The 20,305-nt window shown below is 42.2% G+C and overlaps 1 pseudogene; it reads left to right on the forward strand.

Annotated features, from left to right (window-relative positions):
* The first annotated feature begins 2,408 nt into the window (after window positions 1–2,408).
* LOC132234517 (adhesion G protein-coupled receptor E2-like) overlaps window positions 2,409–20,305 on the forward strand; it is a 674,172-nt pseudogene continuing 656,275 nt past the window's right edge.

The raw sequence follows: 20,305 nt of genomic DNA on the forward strand, positions 1-20,305 counted from the left end.
CTGCTCTAGAACTTTTTACATATTAATTATAATTATTTAAGATTCAGTTTCTGTTAATTTATTTCTAAGTCTGGTTCTGTTGATTTCTTCATGTATTGCTTTTTCTTGCTTTTGTTTTTATAATTTTTGGTTGAATGCTGGACAATGTGTGTAGCACAGTAGACACTGAGGTATATCCTATCTAATAAAAGACAAAAAGGGTAATTAACCCTACCTCCGCTATGCTTCCCATTGGCTAATCAGGGCGATATGCAAATTAACTGCCAACAAAGATGGCGGTTAACCACCAACAAAGATGACCGTTAATTTGCATATGTTGGCACAATGATGAGAGGCGAAGGGGAAGGCCGTGATCGGAAACCCAGTCGGCAGGCAAGAGCCTGCTCCCCGGCCCCGGATAGGAGAACCAGGGCTGCCTTTGCGCGCCTCCCAGCTGATGATCGGAGAAGCCAGAGGGGGGCAGGAAAGAGGCGGGCGCCAGTGATCACCTCTTCCCTGGCCCCCCCTGCCTGGGGATCAGCAGCGACCAGAGAAGCTCCCGAGTGTGCCTGCTGCTGGGTCGAGGCGATCTCAGAGCAGGAAAGGGCGGCATGCAGCCAGCCCCCGTATGTGTCTGCCCCTGGGTTGCCGAGGCGATCCCAGAGCAGGAAAGGGCAGCCCCACCCTGGCCACAGCTCAAGGGAGAGTATAACATGCAGTGGAGGCTAGGAGCCTGAAAGATCAACTGAGAGGAGCGCCTGCTCCAAGCCTCCACGGTGTGGCTGGGGGCAGAGCCCCAGCAGACACACACACACACACACACACACACACACACACACACACACACACGGGACACCTGCTCTGAGCCTCTGCTGCCAGACTGTGGCCATCAGGAGGGTATCCACTGAGGACTCCCGGACTGAGGGGCAGGCTGGGCTGAGGAAACCCCCCTCCCCCAGTGCATGAATTTTGTGCACTGGGCCTCTAGTATTATTTATAACTGGCAGTAGGTACACCTGTTCTTCTGCTAGGCTGTTTTGGAGTGAGCTTGAACCTATCTAGTGGGAGTTATTTCACCTGGCTTTCATTTTATTGTAGTGTTACCTTGTTATCTTGTGCTTATGGTGGGGCTATTTTGACAGTTTTTTTTTCTTTTCTTGTTGCTCTACCTTCAGCTGTAGACCTGCCCTGTGTGGCTACATCTCAGAGAGGGCCTCTCCACATTTCTGATACTCCCTCAAAAATTCTATACTCTCATGATTTCTCACTTGGTCCTTAGCAATTCATTAAAAATCTAGGTGAATTCCTGAACTAGTCTGGCATCCAGATTACTTCCTTTATGCTCTCCTCCATACGTGAGTCAGTGCTCCTAATGGTCTTTCCTTAGATTTTTTCTTTAGATCTGATGGTCTTTCCTTAGCCTATCTCCCTAGATTCTTTTGCTACTATTACCTCAAGTCTCTTATGGGTTCAAGAAAATTAATGACTTTGTTGTTAATATGGATTTTTCTTGTTGTTAGATTGAGAGAGATACTTGTTTCCATTTTTTATTTCCTGGGCAGAAGTAGAGATTCCCCTCTATTTTCTTCTAATAGTTTAATAATTTTATTTTTAATTGAAATCTATTCCCATATAGTCATGTAAATTCATAGTTTCATAATATATGTATTTATAGCCGAAACCGGTTTGGCTCAGTGGATAGAGTGTCGGCTTGCAGACTGAAAGGTCCCAGGTTCGATTCCGGTCAAGGGCATGTACCTGGGTTGCGGGCACATCCCCAGTGGGGAGTGTGCAGGAGGCAGCTGATCGATGTTTCTCTCTCATCGAAGTTTCTAACTCTCTGTCTCTCTCCCTTCCTCTCTGTAAAAAATCAATAAAATATATTTTTAAAAAATATGTATTTATAAATTTTGTGGTGATTAAAAACATTTGCTACAGACATCTAGGAATTTATGAAGGTATTATCTTAATAAGTTAATAACTACTTTGTTTATTTAATTTTTGTCACATCTATATTTATTTTTTTACAGAGAGGAAGGGAGAGGGATAGAGAGTTAGAAACATTGATGAGAGAGAAACATCAATTAGCTGCCTCCTGCACACTCCCTACTGGGTATGTGCCCACAACCAACTTACATGCCCTTGACCGGAATTGAACCTGGGACGCTTGAGTCTGCATGCCGACGCTCTACCCACTGAGCCAAACCAGTTAGGGCTACATCTATTTTTTAAACCATTTGTAAACATGGAGAGAATTTGGAACAATCTTATCTAATAAAGAGGGAATCTGCAAATTGACCCTTACTCTGGCACAAGATGGCTGCGCCCATAGCCACAAGATGGCGGTGCCTAGTTATCTCAGCCCCCTGGAGTCCCCCAGTCCCAGGGAGGCGGCCACTGAGAGCGGGCAGCATTAGTGGCCTGGCGGAATGCTTGCTTTGTCGCTGCGGCAACAAGGCAAGCATTCCACCCCAGCTGTGAAGGGCCTCTGGGTAGCGGGCACAGAGCCTTCTAATCTGGCTGCAGAGGGCCAAGGCAAGCATTCCGGCCTGGATGCAGAGGGCCAAGGCAAATGTTCCTGCCCGGATGTGGGGGGCCTCTGGGCAGGCTGGGCCCAGAGCAGCCGGGCGGAATGCCTGCTTCATCCTCACCTCTGTGGAGTCTGACAGCAGGGAGGAGGAAGTCCCACCCCCAACAGAATCAGCCAGAATCAGCCATTGGTCAGATAGTCCTAAGTGGCCTGACAGCCAGGACTCTCATTCACCTGCATCTCAGACCATGACAGCAGGGAGGTGGGACTATGTCAAAAGAGTAACTGTTGATACAATGTAGTTCTTCAGCCGAAAGAGGCCAGAGTTATCAAAGAAAATGTCTGAAGACCAACGTGCATCCGATGTTGAAAATGGTGGCGCCTGCGACAGAATGTATTTGAAAAGCTACTATTGGCAAAGCGTAGTTCTTAAGCTCAAAAAAGCCAGTGTCATTGACAGAAAATGTCTAAAGACCAACGTGCCTTTGAAGTTGAAAGAAGGCGGTGACAACAACAGAATATGTCAAAAGAACAGTCATCAGCAACTACTAACAATACTGGTAGGAACTGCCTTTCCAGGGAAAATGGAGTACATGAGGATGCAATTATCAAACATAGTTGTGGTGGAATGACTGCTAGATGTCAATTTTGCCTATCACTAAATTTCTCTGATGAAAAACCATCCAATGTGAAATTTACTCAATGTTGTAGCACAGGTAAAGTCTGTCCAAATGATATACATTTTCCAGAATACCCAGCATATTTAGAAAGATTAATGACAAACGAAGATTCTGACAGTAAAAATTTCATGGAAAATATTTGTTACATAAATAGTTCTTTTGGTTTTTGCTTCCATGGGTTCAAATATTGCATCGTCATCAGGATATGGGCCATTACTGTTTTAGAACACACAGACAAGTTTGTCACTGTACTGGAACTTTACAAAACATATACATTCAAAAAAGCTGAGGAAACTTCACACAGCATAAACTCAAAACAAAACAGGTGCTAATCTAGCCTTTGCCTAAGGCTATCCCGCAAATGCCTCTGTGCAAGGCTTGGGCAGGGCGGGTCCCAGGGGATCAACAGGGCTGGCGGAGCAAGCAGTTATGGCTGCTCTCAGTCCCGTCCCCAGAGGCTCTGCCTCTCAGAGTTTCAGCAACCACTGCAAACCTCGGAGAGAAAGCTGCCCTCGAGTTCTGACTGATGCCAGACAGTCCTGCTTCTCCCATCTGAATCTGGGTCCCCAGAGACTCGCCCAGAACTGGAGCTCAGAGCCTGAGACTCCCTCCCAATTGAAACAGACAACCGCGCCCTCAGCCGCCAGCCCGCTCCGCATGCACCTCCGCACCTTTGTATTCTCCGCACTGCAACTCCTCTGAGTCTCGTTATGCTTTTCTCTTTCCTTCTAGTTGTGGAATTTCCCCTCAGCCAGCCTTCCTGTGGTTCTGGGTGATGTCTGTTCCATCTTTTAGTTGTATTTTTGAAGTGGTTGTGTGAGGCAGCAATCTCCGGTGTTTACCGATGCCGCCATCTTGGTTTCCTTTCGAGTCTTTATATATCTTGATTGCAGTGGCAGTTATAGGAATCTACACATGTGATAAAATGTCACAGAACTGAGTCCCAGCAATAACACAGAGCAGGGTAACGATTAAAGAACCAGCTCTGGGCAGGTGACCTCCCGAAACCAGTTTTAAGTGCAATAGAGAAAATAAACCCTTGCTACTGGATAGAGAAGCCGTATAGCCTCAGAGGCCAACCCAAAAACACTGCCACCCAGAGGCTGAGCCACAAACTGACTCTTAGCTAAACACAAATTAAGGCAGTCTGGGACACAAATACAGCCTGCTTTAAAATCAGGACTGTGGTTTACAACACAGAGGAACAAGTGTATCGCAGGGAAATTCAACACTTTCCTGAATACCTGGCAAGACCAAGGCGAGCCAGACTGAAGAGTAGAAGAACCGAAGGACCTTCACTACTGCAAATTATTTTTTCGTTTTTCACCTTTTAACTAAGAAACCAATTTTTTTCTTCTTTTTCCATCACCTGATTTTACCCTTTTAATTACTACATTTTTATTTTTAACCAGTAATATTACTGCTACCATTTTACCATTTTGTAAAGTGCCATTTTATTTTCTCTTTATTTTATTTTGGGATTAGTGTTCTCCATTATATTTTCATCGTTCCTTTAGCATCAATTTTCCCTACCTCAATTTTACCTCTATGCTAAAGCCCTCTTCCTCACTTTACCCCTTTTGTTGTCCTGTTTCTCTTACACTATTCCTGCTTTAGATTTTGCCGATTCCTTCCTTTTTCCCCCTGTCAAAATTTCACCCTAATTATATGTCCTATTTCCACTCCACATCTCTAAATCCTTAAACACCTATCCCTTATATTTCTTCACTATCCAAAAGTTTTTTTCTCTTCTTTTATCTTTCTATTGTTTTGTTGCTGTTTGCTTGATTGTTGACTATAGTGTTGTGTGTGTGTGTGTGTGTGTGTGTGTGTGTGTGTGTGTGTGTTTAGGACTGGTGGTGAGGTTGTTTTGCTTTTATTTTTTTCTGCTGGCTTTTCCCCTCTCGCCCTCCCCTGGTTATTTTTGTGCTTCTGTTTTCCCTTGCCTCTCTTGATATTATTGGTTATTTGTAGTTTGCATTCATCTCCGGGGATCTGTTGCTGGAATTTGTTGGGATTAGTGGCGGTTTTATCGGAGTTTTCTCCTCATATAAATAGTCTCTTCCCCTCTTGTACTTCATTCTCTCTTTTCGCTCTTTTCTTTTCTTTCTTTTTTCCCCCTCCTTTTTCCCAATTTCATTTTTGCACTCCTTTTTTTCTTACTTTTCTTTTCTTTTCCTTTTACTCTTTTATCTTTTTCTCTTCTTTCTCCCTTATCCCCTAATCCTCTTAATTCGGGTGGTCACATTTATTTGGGGTTATTAATATCGTGAATATATTTGTGTTCAGTGCCTGGTACGTTGTGCCTTGTTATGTTGTATTATGTGCCCTTAAATCAACACAGCAGATCCAAAAAACAGCAGCCTCCTGATCACCACACCCTCTGAGGAACAGCAGCTGTACGTGAAGCCTCACTCACCAGCCAGAAGAGCCACCAAAGCTGTGAACAGCACCCACCAGAGGAGCTGCTGCCAACTGAGGAACAGCTGCTACCGCAACCGCCCGAGGAGCAACCACAGCACAAGGAGCCACTGCCACCCAGGGAGCAGCCACTGAATGACTCAACGACTAGATATGTCAGTGAGATCAAACATGGGTAGACAAAGAAACCCCCAAAGGAAAGAAAAGGAGGACTCGCCAGAAAAGCAGCTAAGTGATACAGAGGCATGCAACATGACAGAAAAAGAATTCAGAATAAGGGTCCTAGAGTGCATAAACTGGATTGAGGAAAAAAATCAACAACATATGCAAGAAGCAAGAAGAAACAGATGAAAAAATCAACTACTTATCCAAGAAGCAAGAAGAAACAGATGAAAAAATCAACAACTTAAGTAAGACCCAAGAAGAAATGAAGAGCGATATAGCTTCAATAAAAAACACCGTTGAAAGTTTCAAAAGTAGACTACAGGAAGCGGAGGACCGAATTAGTGAATTAGAAGGCCAGGAAGCAAAATACACCCAAACTGTACTGCAATTGGAGAAAAAAATTAAAAGACAGGAGGAGAGCCTAAGGGAGCTATGGGACAACATGAAACGAAACAACATACGAATAATAGGGGTGCCAGAACAACAGAAAGAGGAACAAGGATTAGAAAACCTATTTGAAGAAATAATATCAAAAAACTTCCCTGAGGTGGGGAAGAAAAAAGTCACACAAGCCCAGAGAGTCCCAAACAAGGTGAACCTGAAAAGACCCACACCAAGACACATCATAATTACCATGGCAAATATTCAGGACAAAGAGAGAATCTTACAGGCTGCAAGAGAGAGACGGAAAGTTACATACAAGGGATCTCCCATTAGATTATCAAATGATTTCTCAACAGAAACACATCAAGCCAAAAAGAATGGACGGAAATTTTTAAAGTGATGCAAAGCAAAGGACTGAATGCAAGAATACTCTATCCAGCAAGGCTATCATTCAAAATGACGGGGAATTAAGAAGCTTCACAGACAAAAACAGGCTAAGGGAGTTTATCACCACCAAGCCAGCAATGCAAGAAATGCTAAAGGGACTGGTGTAAAAAGAAAAAATAAAAAGCTCAGAAAGAAAACAGCCACACACAAAAAATAGAAATGGCTACAAACAAGTACCTTTCAATAATAACTTTAAACGTAAACAGACTAAATGCTCCAATCAAAAGACATCGAGTGACTGAATGGATAAAAAAACATGACCCATACATTTGCTATGTACAAGAGACCCACCACATTAGAAGGGACTCACACAGACTGAAAGTGAAGGGATGGAAAAATATCTTTCAGGCAAATGGAAATGAAAAGAAAGCTGGGGTAGCAATACTTATATCGGACAAAATAGACCTCAAAGTGAAGGCCATCACAAGAGATCAGGAAGGCCACTTCATAATACCAAAGGGATTAATACAACAAGAAGATATAACCCTAGTAAATATACATGCACCCAATGCAGGAGCACCCAAATACATAAAAAAACTCCTGAAGATATCAAAGGAGAGATCAACAACAATACAATCATAGTAGGGGACTTTAATACACCACTGGCATCACTGGATAAATCCTCTAGACAAACAATCAGCAAAGAAACAGCAATTATAAATGACTCACTAGATCAGATTGACTTAGTTGACATTTTCAGAACACTTCACCCCAAAGCCATGGATTATACATTCTACTGAAGTGCTCATAGGACATATTCATAAATAGACCACATATTGGGTCACAAACAAAGTCTCCCCAAATTCAAGAAGATTGAAATCATACCAAGCATCATCTCAGACCACGATAGCATAACATTAGAAATAAACTACAATAAAAACAACCCAAAATACTCAAACACTTGGAAGCTGAATAGCATGTTATTAAATATTGATTGGGTACCAATGAGATCAAAGAAGAAATTAAAAACACCCTGGAAACTAATGACAATGAAAACACAACAATCCAAAACCAGTGGGACGCAATGAAAGCAGTCTGGAGAGGGAAGTTTATAGCTCTACAGGACTATCTAAAAAAAAAAAAAAAGAAAAGAAAAAAAAAAAAAAGAAAAAACGGTAGTAAATCATCTAAATCTACATTTCAAAGAATTAGAAAGAGAGCAACAAGAAAACCCCAGAGTGAGCATAAGGAAGGAGATAATAAAGATTAGAGCAGAAATAAATGACATAGAGACCAAAAAACAATACAGAAAATCAATGAAACCAAGAGCTAGTTCTTTGAAAGGATAAACAAGATTGACAAACCTCTAGCCAGGCTCACCAAGAAGCAAAGAGAGAGGACCCAAATAAACAAAATCAGAAATGATAGAGGCGAAATAACAACAGACCCCATAGAACTACAAATGATTGTTAAAAAATACGATGGACAACTCTTCTCCAACGAACCAGACAACCTGGAGGAAATGGACACATTCCTAGAACAATACAACATTCCAACACTCAATCAGGAAGAATCTAAAAATCTCAACAGGCCAATAACTATAGAAGAAATTAAAGCAGTCATCAAAAAGCTTCCATCAAACAAAAGCCCAGGACCAGACGGCTTCACAGGGGAGTTTTACCAAACATTCAAGGAAGAACTAAAACCTATCCTCCTCAGACTACTACAAAAAATTCAAGAGAAAGGAATACTTCCAAGCTCATTCTATGAAGCCACCATCACCCTAATAACAAAACTAGGTAAAGACAACACAATGAAAGAGAACTATAGGCCAATATCCCTCATGAACATAGATGCCAAAATCCTCAACAAAATCTTAGCAAATCGGATCCAGCAGTACATCAGAAAGATCATACACCACGACCAAGTCGGATTTCTCCCATGGATGCAAGGATGGTACAATATCCGCAAATCAATAAATGTGATACATCACATAAACAAATAGAAAGAAAAAAACTACATGGTCCTATCAATTGATGCAGAAAAAGCATTTGACAAAATCCAACACCCATTTTTGATAAAAACTCTCAGCAAGGTGGGAGTAGAAGGATCATACCTCAACATAATAAAAGCCATATATGACAGGCCCATAGCCAACATCATACTCAATGGACAAAAACTAACAGCATTTCCCCTAAGGACAGGAACAAGACAGGGATGCCCCCTCTCACCACTCCTGTTCAACATAGTACTGGAAATATTAGCCATTGCAATTAGAAAAGAAAAAGAAATAAAAGGCATCCAAATTGGAAAAGAGGAAGTAAAACTGTCCTTATTTGCAGACGACATGATATTATACATACAAAACCCTAGAGACTCCATCAAAAAACTACTAGATTAATAAACAAATTTGGCAATGTAGCAGGCTACAAAATTAACCCCAAGAAATCTAAGGCATTTCTATACACCAATAGTGAACTTTCAGAAAGAGAGACTTAAAAAACATTCCCAGTTACCATCGCACCAAAAAAATTAAGCTACCTAGGAATAAACTTAACTACAGAGGTAAAAGACTTCTACTCAGAAAACTACAGGACGTTGAAAAAAGAGATAGAGGAAGACATAAACAAATGGAAGAACATACCGTGTTCATAGATTGGTAGAATCATCATTAAAATTTCCATACTACCCAAAGCAATCTATAAATTCAACACACTTCCCATTAAAATACCAACGGCATACTTCACAGATCTAGAACGAACTCTCCAAAAATTCATCTGGAATAAAAAAAGACCCCGAATAGCTGCAGTGATCTTGAGAAAGAACAAAGTAGGTGGGATCTCAATACCAGATATCAAGCTGTATTACAAAGCCACTGTTCTCAAAACTGCCTGGTACTGGCACAAGAACAGGCATATAGATCAATGGAATAGAATAGAGAGCCCAGAAATCGGCCCGAACCAATATGCTCAATTAATATTTGACCAAGGAGGCAAGAACATACAATGGAGTCAAGATAGTCTCCTCAATAAATGGTGTTGGGAAAATTGGACAGATATATGCAAGAAAATGAAACTAGACCACCAACATACACCATACACAAAAATAAACTCAAAATGGATAAAGGACTTAAATGTATGACTGGAAACCATAAAAATTCTAGAATAATCCAAAGGCAACAAAATCTCAGACATATGCCAAAGCAATTTCTTCACTGATACAGCTCCTAGGGCACTTGAAACTAAAGAGAAAATGAACAAATGGGACTACATCAAAATAAAAAGCTTCTGCACAGCAAAAGAAACCATCAACAAAACAACAAGAAAACCCACTGCGTGGGAGAACATATTTGCCAATGTCATATCTGATAAGGGCCTAATCTCCAACATTTATAGGGAACTCATACAACTTAACAAAAGGAAGATAAGCAATCCAATCAAAAAATGGGCAAAGGATCTAAATAGACACCTTTCAAAAGAGGACATTCAGAAAGCCAAGAGACATATGAAAACATGCTCAAAGTCACTAATCATCCGAGAGATACAAATCAAAACAATGAGGTACCATCTCACAACAACAACAACCCCAGAACAATTACCCATGTGTTGTTGATGTTAGGTCGCTGAAGGAAGAACACATGAGGCCAGAGTGGTGAGGGATTACGAATTTATTTGACCATCCCCCCACCAGGTGGCTGAACCTGGATGGCTCCAGCCCCCAGTGACTGTGCTTTCCTTCTTCCTGCTGTCTTGTCTGGGCAGAGAGCTTCAGTCCCACTGAGACCCATTTCCTCTTTCTGAACCTCAGGAATTGTAAGAGCATAAGTGTGTCTGTTTTAAACCACTCAGGTGGTAATTTTACTTCAGCATTAAACATTGAATACAGGGAGGAAACCAATATGGCGGCATAGGTAAACACCGGAGATTGCTGCCTCCCACAACTACTTCAAAAACACAACTAAAAGACGGAATGGACATCATCCAGAACCACAGGAAGGCTGGCTGAGTGGAAATTCTACAACTAGAAGGAAAGAGAAAAGCATACAGAGACTCAGAGGAGGTGCTGTGCAGAAGTAAAATACAAAGGTGCGGAGGTGAATGCAGAGCGGGCTGGTGGCTGAGGACACGGTTGTCTTTTTCAATCAGGAGGGAGTCTCAAGCTCTGAGCTCCAGTTCCGGGCGAGTCTCTGGGGACCCAGACTCATACGGTAGAAACTGGATTGTCTGGCATCAGTCGGAACTCGAGGGCAGCTTTCTCTGGGAGGCGCTTGCAGTGATTGCCGGAGCCTCTGAGGGCAGGACTGAGAGCAACCATACTGCTCGCTCTGCCCGCCCTGTTGATCCCCTGGGACCCCGCCTCGCCCAAGCCCTGCACAGAGGCTTTTGCATATGAAAGGCCCGGCCCTTTGTAATCTGAAAATTACTTAAAAAACTGCAGCTGCCCCAAAGCCCCAGGACAACTTGCATTGCTTTACAGCTGGCTTCTGCTGGGCAGCCTCAGGCAGAGGCTAGATTAGCACCTCCTTAGATCCAAGAGACAGTGTACCCAGTGGTCAGAGTGGGACCATCAAATTACAACTCCTCAGATCCATTAGGGACATACTCAGGGGGCAGACTCAGTGAGCATCAAAGCCCCACTGAAGCAAGTCTTGCCCCATAAGGGTGTCTTCAGCACAGAAGTTCTCCCACCGTAGACACAACTGATTCTCACTGCCAATTGGCCTGGAGGTCAATTCCTCCCAGTGATAGCTACAACAATCAAGGCTTAACTACAACAAGACTGTGCACAAAACCCACAAGTGGGTGCACCAAGAATGTCTACCTTTGGTAATTGGGGAGGCTGAGCCACTGGGCCCTAAAGGACACTTAGCACAGAAAGCCACTCTATTGACAAAGTGAAGCATAAAAAAATGTGGAGACAAAGAAACAGGACACAAATGACAGAAATGGAGGAAAGCAAACTACTGGATATAGAGTTCAAAACCGCACTTTTAAGATTTTTAAAGAATTTTCTAGAAGCCACAGATAAACTTAATGAGACCCTCAAGAAATCTAGTGAGACCCTCGATGTTATGATAAAGGACCAACTAGAAATTAAGCATACACTGACTGAAATAAAGAATATTATACAGACTCCCAACAGCAGACCAGAGGAGCGCAAGAATCAACTCAAAGATTTGAAATACGAAGAAGCAAAAAACACCCAACCGGAAAAGCAAAATGAAAGAAGAATCCAAAAGTACGAAGATAGTGTAAGGAGCCTCTGGGATAGCTTCAGGCGTACCAACATCCGAATTATAGGGATACCAGAAGAAGAGAGAGAGCAATATATTGAAAACCTATTTGAAGAAATAATGACAGAAAACTTCCCCTACCTGGTAAAAGAAATAGACTGATAAGTTCAGGAAGTGCAGAGAACCCCAAACAAAAGGAATCCAAAGAGGACCACACTAAGACACATCATAATTATAATGCCAAGAGCAAAAGACAAAGAGAGAACCTTAAAAACAGCAAGAGAAAGATAGTCAGTTACCTACAAGGGAATTCCCATACGACTCTCAGCTGATTTCTCAACAGAAACTTTGCAGGCCAGAAGGGAGTGGCAAGAAATATTCAAAGTGATGAATACCAAGAACCTACAACCAAGATTACTTTATCCAGCAAAGCTATCATTCAGAATTGAAGGTCAGATAAAGAGCTTCACAGATAAGAAAATGCTAAAGGAGTTCATCACCACCAAACCAGTATTATATGAAATGCTGAAAGGTATCCTTTAAGAAGAGGAAGAAGAAGAAAAAGGTAAAGGTACAAATTATGAACAACAAATACACATCTATCAAAAAGTGAACCTAAAAATCAAGTGAATAAATAATCTGATGAACAGAATAAACTGGTGATTATAATAGAATCTGGGGCATAGAAAGGGAATGGACTGACTATTCTTGTGGGGGGGGGGGAAGGGGGCGTGGGGGGTGCGGGAAGAGACTGGACAAAAATCGTACACCTATGGATGAGGACAGTGTTGGGGGGTGAAGGCGGAGAGTGAGAGGGGAACCGGGTGGAGGGGAGCTATGGGGGGAAAAAAGAGGAACAACTGTAATAATCTGAAAAATAATGATTTAATTTTTTAAAAAAGAATAAACTCTGTTTCACATACTTATAACTGTAAACCTACTTTTGCCCCACCCTGTATATCAGACAGAAGCAATTTTACACAAAGGAATCAAGAGTGCTAAAAATGTAATAAATACATTTAGATATGAAATGTATTTTTTAAATTTTTAATTGCTCTAAAAGATAACTGATTATGTAAAGCAAAAATAGTGGCTATGTGTTATGTTGTCACAGCTTATGCAAAAATAAATTGTAAAGCAACAACACAAGGTATGGGAGGGAGTAACTGGGATTCAAGAACATACAATGGAGTCAAGATAGTCTCTTCAATAAATGGTGTTCGGAAAATTGGACAGATACATGCAAAAAAATGAAACTAGACCACCAACTTACACCATACACAAAAATAAACTCAAAATGGATAAAGTTCTTAAATGTACGACAGGAAACCATAAAAATTCTAGAAGAATCCAAAGGCAACAAAATCTCAGACATATGCCGAAGCAATTTCTTCACTGATACAGCTCCTAGGGCATTGGAAACTAAAGAGAAAATAAACAAATGGGACTACAACAAAATAAAAAGCTTCTGCACAGCAAAAGAAACCATCAACAAAACAACTAGAAAGGGGGAGTTTTGGTTGAGAACCAAGATGGCGGCATAGGTTAACGCCAGAGTTTGCTGCTTTGAACAACTACTTCAAAAGTGAAACCAAAAAACGGAAGGGACATCACCCAGAACCACAGGAAAGCTGGCTGAGTGGAAGTCCTACAACTAGGAGGAAAGAGAAACGCATACGGACACTCAGAGGAGGCGCAGTGCTGAAGTCAAATTCTGAGGTGCGGAGTGCGCAGAGCGGGCTGGCAGCGGAGGGCGCGGTTGTTGTTTTCAATCGGGAGGGAGTCGCAGACTCTGAGCACCAGATCCGGGCGAGTCTTTAGGGACCCAGACTCAAACGGGAGAAGCGGGACTGTCTGGCTTCGGTCAGAGCGAGTGCAGCTTTCTCTCCGAGCTTTGCAGCGGGTGCTGGGACTCAGAGAGGCAGAGCCCCTGGGGACAGGACTGAGAGCCGCCATAACTGCTCTCTCCGGCCCACCCTGTTGATCCTGTGCGACCCGCCCCGCCCAAGCCCTGCACAGAGGCATTTGCCGGATAGCCTCAGGCAAAGGCTAGATTAGCACCTCCCTAGAGGACAGAAGTTCTCTCACTGCTGACACAGCTGATTCTCATAGCCACTTGGCCTAGAGGTCAAACCCTCCCTGGAATTAGCTACAACAATCAAGATTTATCTATAAGACTGCGAACAAAGACCACTAGGGGGTGCACCAAGGAAGCATAACAAAATGCGGAGACAAAGAAACAGGACAAAATTGTCAATGGAAGAAATAGAGTTCAGAACCACACTTTTAAGGTCTCTCAAGAACTGTTTAGAAGCTGCCGATAAACTTAATGAGATCTACACGAAAATTAATAAGACCCTCGATCTTATATTGGGGAACCAACTAGAAATTAAGCAAACAGGGACTGAAATAACGAATATTATACAGACGCCCGACAGCAGACCAGAGGAGCGCAAGAATCAAGTCAATGATTTGAAATGCAAGGAAGCAAAAAACATCCAACGGGAAAAGCAAAATGAAAAAAGAATCCAAAAATGCGAGGATAGTGTAAGGAGCCTCTGGGACAGCTTCAAGCGTACCAACATCAGAATTATAGGGGTGCCAGAAGATGAGAGAGACCAAGATATTGAAAACCTATTTGAAGAAATAATGACAGAAAACTTCCCCCACCTGGTGAAAGAAATGGACTTACAGGTCCAAGAAGCGCGGAGAACCCCAAAGAAAAGGAATCCAAAGAGGACCACACCAAGACACATCATCATTAAAATGCCAAGAGCAAAAGATAAAGAGAGAATCTTAAAAACAGCAAGAGAAAGAAACTCAGTTACCTACAAGGGAATACCCATACGACTGTCAGCTGATTTCTCAACAGAAACTTTGCAGGCCAGAAGGGAGTGGCAAGAAATATTCAAAGTGATGAATACCAAGAACCTACAACCAAGATTACTTTATCCAGCAAAGCTATCATTCAGAACGGAAGGTCAGATAAAGAGCTTCACAGATAAGGAAAAGCTAAAGGAGTTCATCACCACCAAACCAGGATTATATGAAATGCTGAAAGGTATCCTTTAAGAAGAGGAAGAGGAAGAAAAAGGTAAAGATACAAATTATGAACAACAAATATGCATCTATCAACAAGTGAATCTAAGAATCAAGTGAATAAATAATCTGATGATCAGAATGAACTGTTGATTATAATAGAATCAGGGACATAGAAAGGGAATGGACTGACTATTCCTGGGGGGGAAAGGGGTGTGGGAGATGTGGGAAGAGACTGGACAAAAATCGTGCACCTATGGATGAGGACAGTGGGTGAGGAGTGAGGGCGGAGGGTGGGGCGGGAACTGGGAGGAGGGGAGTTATGGGGGGGAAAAAAAGGAACAAATGTAATAATCTGAACAATAAAGATTTAATTAAAAAAAAAAAAAAAAAACAACTAGAAAGCCCACTACATGGGAGAACATATTTGCCAATGTTATCACTGATAAGCGTTTAATCTCCAACATTTATAGGGAACTTGTACAACTCAACAAGAGGAAGATAAACAATCCAATCAAAAAATGGGCAAAGGACTTAAATAGACACCTTTCAAAAGAGGACATTCAGAAAGCCAAGAGACATATGAAAACATGCTCAGAGTCACTAATCATCTGAGAGTTGCAAATCAAAACAACAATGAGGTACCATCACACACCTGTCAGAATGGGTATCATCATCAAATCAACATACAACAAGGGCTGGAGAGGATGTGGAGAAAAAGGAACCCTTCTGCACTGCTGGTGGGAATGCAGACTGGTGCAGCCACTATGGAAAACAGTATGGAGTTTCCTCAAAAAACTAAAAATGGAACTCCCATTTGACCCTGTGATCCCTCTTCTAGGAATATATCCCAAGAAACCAGAAACACCAATCAGAAAGGATATATGCACCCATATGTTCATAGCAGCACAATTCACCATAGCTAAGATCTGGAAACAGCCTAAGTGCCCATCAATAGATGAAGGGATTAGAAAACTGTGGTACATCTACACGATGGAATACTATGCTGCTGTATAAAAGAAGGAACTCTTACCATTTTCAACATCATGGATGGAACTGGAGAGCATTATGCTAAGTGAAATAAGCCAGTCAATGAAGGAAAAATACCACATGATCTCACTCATTCATGGATAATAAAGACCGTTATAAACTTTTGAACAATAATAGATACAGAGGCTGAGCTGCCTCAAACAGATTGTCAAACTGCAGCGGGAAGGCCATGGAGGGTTGGGGGGCAGGAGGGAGGGGGGTAAGAGATCAACCGAAGGACTTGTATGCATGCATATAAGCATAACCAATGGACATAAGACACTGGGGGGAGTAGGGGAGGCAAGGGGATTGTCAAGGGCAGGGGGGAAAAAAAGGACACATATGTAATACCCTTTGTAATACTTTAAGGAATAAAAATAAAATAAAATAAACATTAAAAAAAGTCACAGAACTATACACACACATTGTACCAATCCCAATTTCTTGGCTTAAGTATATGACTATCATTACATAAAAGTGTCATCTTTCCAAGAACCTGGGTGAAGGGTACACAGAACCTCAGCATTGTTTCTCCAACTTCCTGTGAACCTATATGCATTTTAAAATAGCAACAAGACAGTAACTTTTGAAGGTCCCTTAAAAAATTACAATAAAATTACCATATGATCTAGCAATTTAATCTCTGGGTATTTTTCTGAAGAAAATACAAACTCAAAAGGAAATATGTATCATAATGTTAATTGCAACATTATTTTCAACAGCCAAGATATGGAAACAGTCTAATTGCCTATTCATGAATGAGAATATTTTTTTAATTTTTTTATTGATTAAGTAATTACATATGTGTCCTTATCCCCATGTTACTCCCCATCCACCCCACTCATGCCCTCACCCCCCTGTTGTCTGTGTCCATTGGTTAGGCCTATATGCTTGCATATAAGTCCTTTGGTTGATCTCTCCCCCTTACCTCCACCCTCCCCTACCTTCCGTCAGAGGTTTAACTGTCTGATTTCGCCTTTTAAAAAAAGAATGAAGTGTTGCAATAATGACAACATGTATGGAGATGGGGGGGGGGGGTGTCACTATGCCTAGAAAAATAAATCAGACAGAGAAAGTCAAATATCATGTGATCTCACTTATATGTGAAATAAAAATAAAAAAAATAGTTCATAGATACAGAGCACAGACTAGTTACTGCCAGAGTTGGGGGAGGGGGGAATGGGGGGAATGGTTAAATGGAGTAAAAAGATATAAACTTCCAGTAACAAAATAAATAAGCCAGGGCATGTAATGTACAGCATTGTGACTATAGTCAATAATAAAGTATTGCATACTTAAAAGTTGCTAAAAAAGTAGAACTTAAAAGTTCTTATCACAAAAAAATTATAATTATACATGGTGATGAATGCTAACTAGACATTCTGGTGATCATTTCCCAGTGTATACAGTTATTGAATTGTGATGTTCTACATCTGGAAGTATATGATGTAGGTCAATTATACCTCAATAAAATATCTATTAATAGATAATAAAGAGATAATTCTGTTCACTCTGACCTAAGGTCCTATAAGGGCAAAAAGACCAGTAGAGTGATTCTTCATTTGGGGAGGTCTTTGAATGCACAGTATCACATTTTCCTCCGTAAAAACACTTGAAAATCACCCTCAAAGAGACCTCCTGTACAGACTTAAAGTACTGTGTAAATTTTTAAAAAGAAGAACTGGAGTTCCTGAGAAGTTAATTATTGGGCAGATTATGGGAAAGAAAAAATGCAAATCAACAATTTCTTAAGTCACTTCCTCTAGGACACAATATATACTTCAAATAGAAAGGGTTTTTTTAACACACACAGACCGAGGTCAGAAATCCTTAGTGGCTGGACTTGCATCTGCACCATGAGAAACAGATGTCTGAGAGTGCTGCCAGGTAGGTAAAATTATAACAATGACCATAGACAATCAAAGCTATCTGGGAACTCTCTACCCAGTTTGAAAATATTATCTGTTTTTGCTTGATACCTGACTTGTTTTCCCAGTATCTCTATAAGGTACAAATGGAAGAAAATTTAAGGACATTAACTGATTTATATTAAATCTCAAAGGAGAAAGTTAGTGAAACTTATTCCTAGGGCATACTCAAGGCCTTAACAGACATTACCCATTAACCACTAGTTTTAGTCCAGTTTCTTCAGAGAAGCAGAATCAATAGGAGGGAGGGAGGAAAGCAGAGAGGGAGAAAAGGAGGGAGAGAGGGAAGGAGAGAAGGGAGGAGAGGAGAGAGGGCAGGAGGGAGAGAGAGAGAAAGGCATAAAGGGGGGAGAGAAACACATTATTATAAGGCATGAGCTCATGAGATTAGTGGAGGCTGGAAAGTTCGAAATCCACCAAGCAGGCCAGTGGGCTGAAAACCCAGGGAAGAATTGATGGTGCATCTGAAGTCCAAGTCTAAAGGCAGTTTAGGCACTAGCCAGTTTGGCTCAGTGGATAGAGCATCAGCCTTCGGACCAAAGGGTCCAGGTTTGATTTCGGTCAAGGGCACATATCTTGGTTGCAGGCTCCTCCCCGTCCTGGGCCCTGGTCAGGGAGCATACAGGAGGCAACCAATCAATGTGTTTCTCTCTGTCTTTCCCTCTCTCTTCTGCTCTCGCTAAAAATAAAATAAAATTTAAAAAGGCAGTTTGGAAGCAGAATTCCCTCTTCCACAGAAGAAGTCAGTCTTTTTTCTCTTAAGGTCTTTAACTGAATGGATGTGGCCCACCCAGACTATGGAGGGCAATCTGATTTACTCACAGTCTACTGACTTAAATGTTAATCTCATCTAAAATAGATTCAAAGTCATAGAAGCACAGAACAGACTGTCAACCCTAAGAGGGCAAGCAAGGGAGTGTGGGTGAGTGGGAAAAGATCAACTTATGATCTTGTATGCATCTATGCATGACTCAGGAACACAGACAATAGGGTGGTAAAGGCTTGGGGTGGGGAGTAGGGGTAGGCTGGGAGAGGTCAATGGGGTAAAAGAGGGACATATGTAATACTTTCAACAATAAAGATTTTTTAAAAACCCATATTCACAGTAACACCCTATGTAAAAAAGAGGGAATATGCAAATTAACCTTCACACCCTCACAGGATGGCTGCCTACAACCAGGTCGGCAGGGTGGTTAGTGAGGGACTACCAAACGACTGAACAAGCAGTCTGCGTGGGATGACCAGGCCAGTGGTGGGGCCGTGAGGGGTGACCAAGGAGGCCGGCAGTTAGGGGCAACCAAGGAGGCTGGCAGGTGAGCGATTAGGAGCCAGCAGCCCTAGATTGTGAGAGGGATGTCCGACTGCTGGTTTAGGCCTGATTCCCAGTAGTCGGACATCCCCCAAGGGGTCCGGGATTGGAGAGGATGCAGGCTGAGCTGAGGGGACTCCCCCCCTTCCCAGCAAAAATTTTGTGCACTGAGCCTCTAGTCTTTATATACTGTATATAAAAGCTTAAGCTACTAGAACGACCAGAATGACTTGTCACTATGACACGCACTGGCCACCAGGGGGCAGACACTCAATGCAGGAGCTGCCCCCTGGTGGTCAGTGTGCTCCCACAGCCAACCTCCCAAGGCTGGCCAACTTCCACCAATCCCTCCTCCTGGCCGGTAGGCCCTGATCACCTGATTGGGGCCAGCCTCCAGGCTGGGACTGGGAACCAGGGGTGGGTGGCAGCAGACACTGCCCCTTCCCCAGGGGGGTTGAGGGCTGGCTCCCTCCTCGGGGCCAGTGGCCAACCTCCCATGCCCTGTCCCTCCCCCCCAAGCTGGCAGGCCCCAATTGACCTGCCACCCAAGTGCCAAGGTAGCAGCAGTGAGGAAGGAGGAGGGGGAAGGCAGGGAACCACACAGTGGCGGGACGCCGATGATGGCCAAATCAGCATCTGGTGTCCGTTCCTTCCGTGCCCAGCCTGGCAACCATTGCCTCCTCTCTGGCCTGGCCCCAATTGGCCCTGTTTGCTGGCTAGGCTTATGGACCCCACCTGTGCACAAATTCCGTGCACCGGGCCTCTAGTAAACTAATGTTGACTAGATGTCTGGGTACTGTAGTCTAACCAAATTGATACATAAGATTAACTAGCACATATCATTTTTTTTCCAGAAGGTTAAATAATCAAACTATCTGAAAACTCTATTATGCTAAGAAATACATTATCTTTGTGTGTGTATCATGGCATGATTTAAAGGATAGTGAATTAGTAGAAATCAATAAAACGAGGTCAGCCAAAGTCTGGTTAGTCATTATTACCTTCAGTGCTTAGGATAGCAACTGTTCCCCATTGGCTGTAATTTGCTTCCTGGTTTTTATGAAACATAGCCACATTTTATCATTATCTGATTTGTGGTACATGATGTTTTTTAAGAATGGACACATTTTAGAAACTTCTTGTAAAGGCACACAGAGCTGAATTTGCATAGGGTTCACTGGCTCATATGCATGAAAGGATGGACTCTACATATGTGATCCA

The sequence above is a fragment of the Myotis daubentonii genome, chromosome 5 (assembly GCF_963259705.1).
Source record: "Myotis daubentonii chromosome 5, mMyoDau2.1, whole genome shotgun sequence".
NCBI lineage: Eukaryota > Metazoa > Chordata > Mammalia > Chiroptera > Vespertilionidae > Myotis > Myotis daubentonii.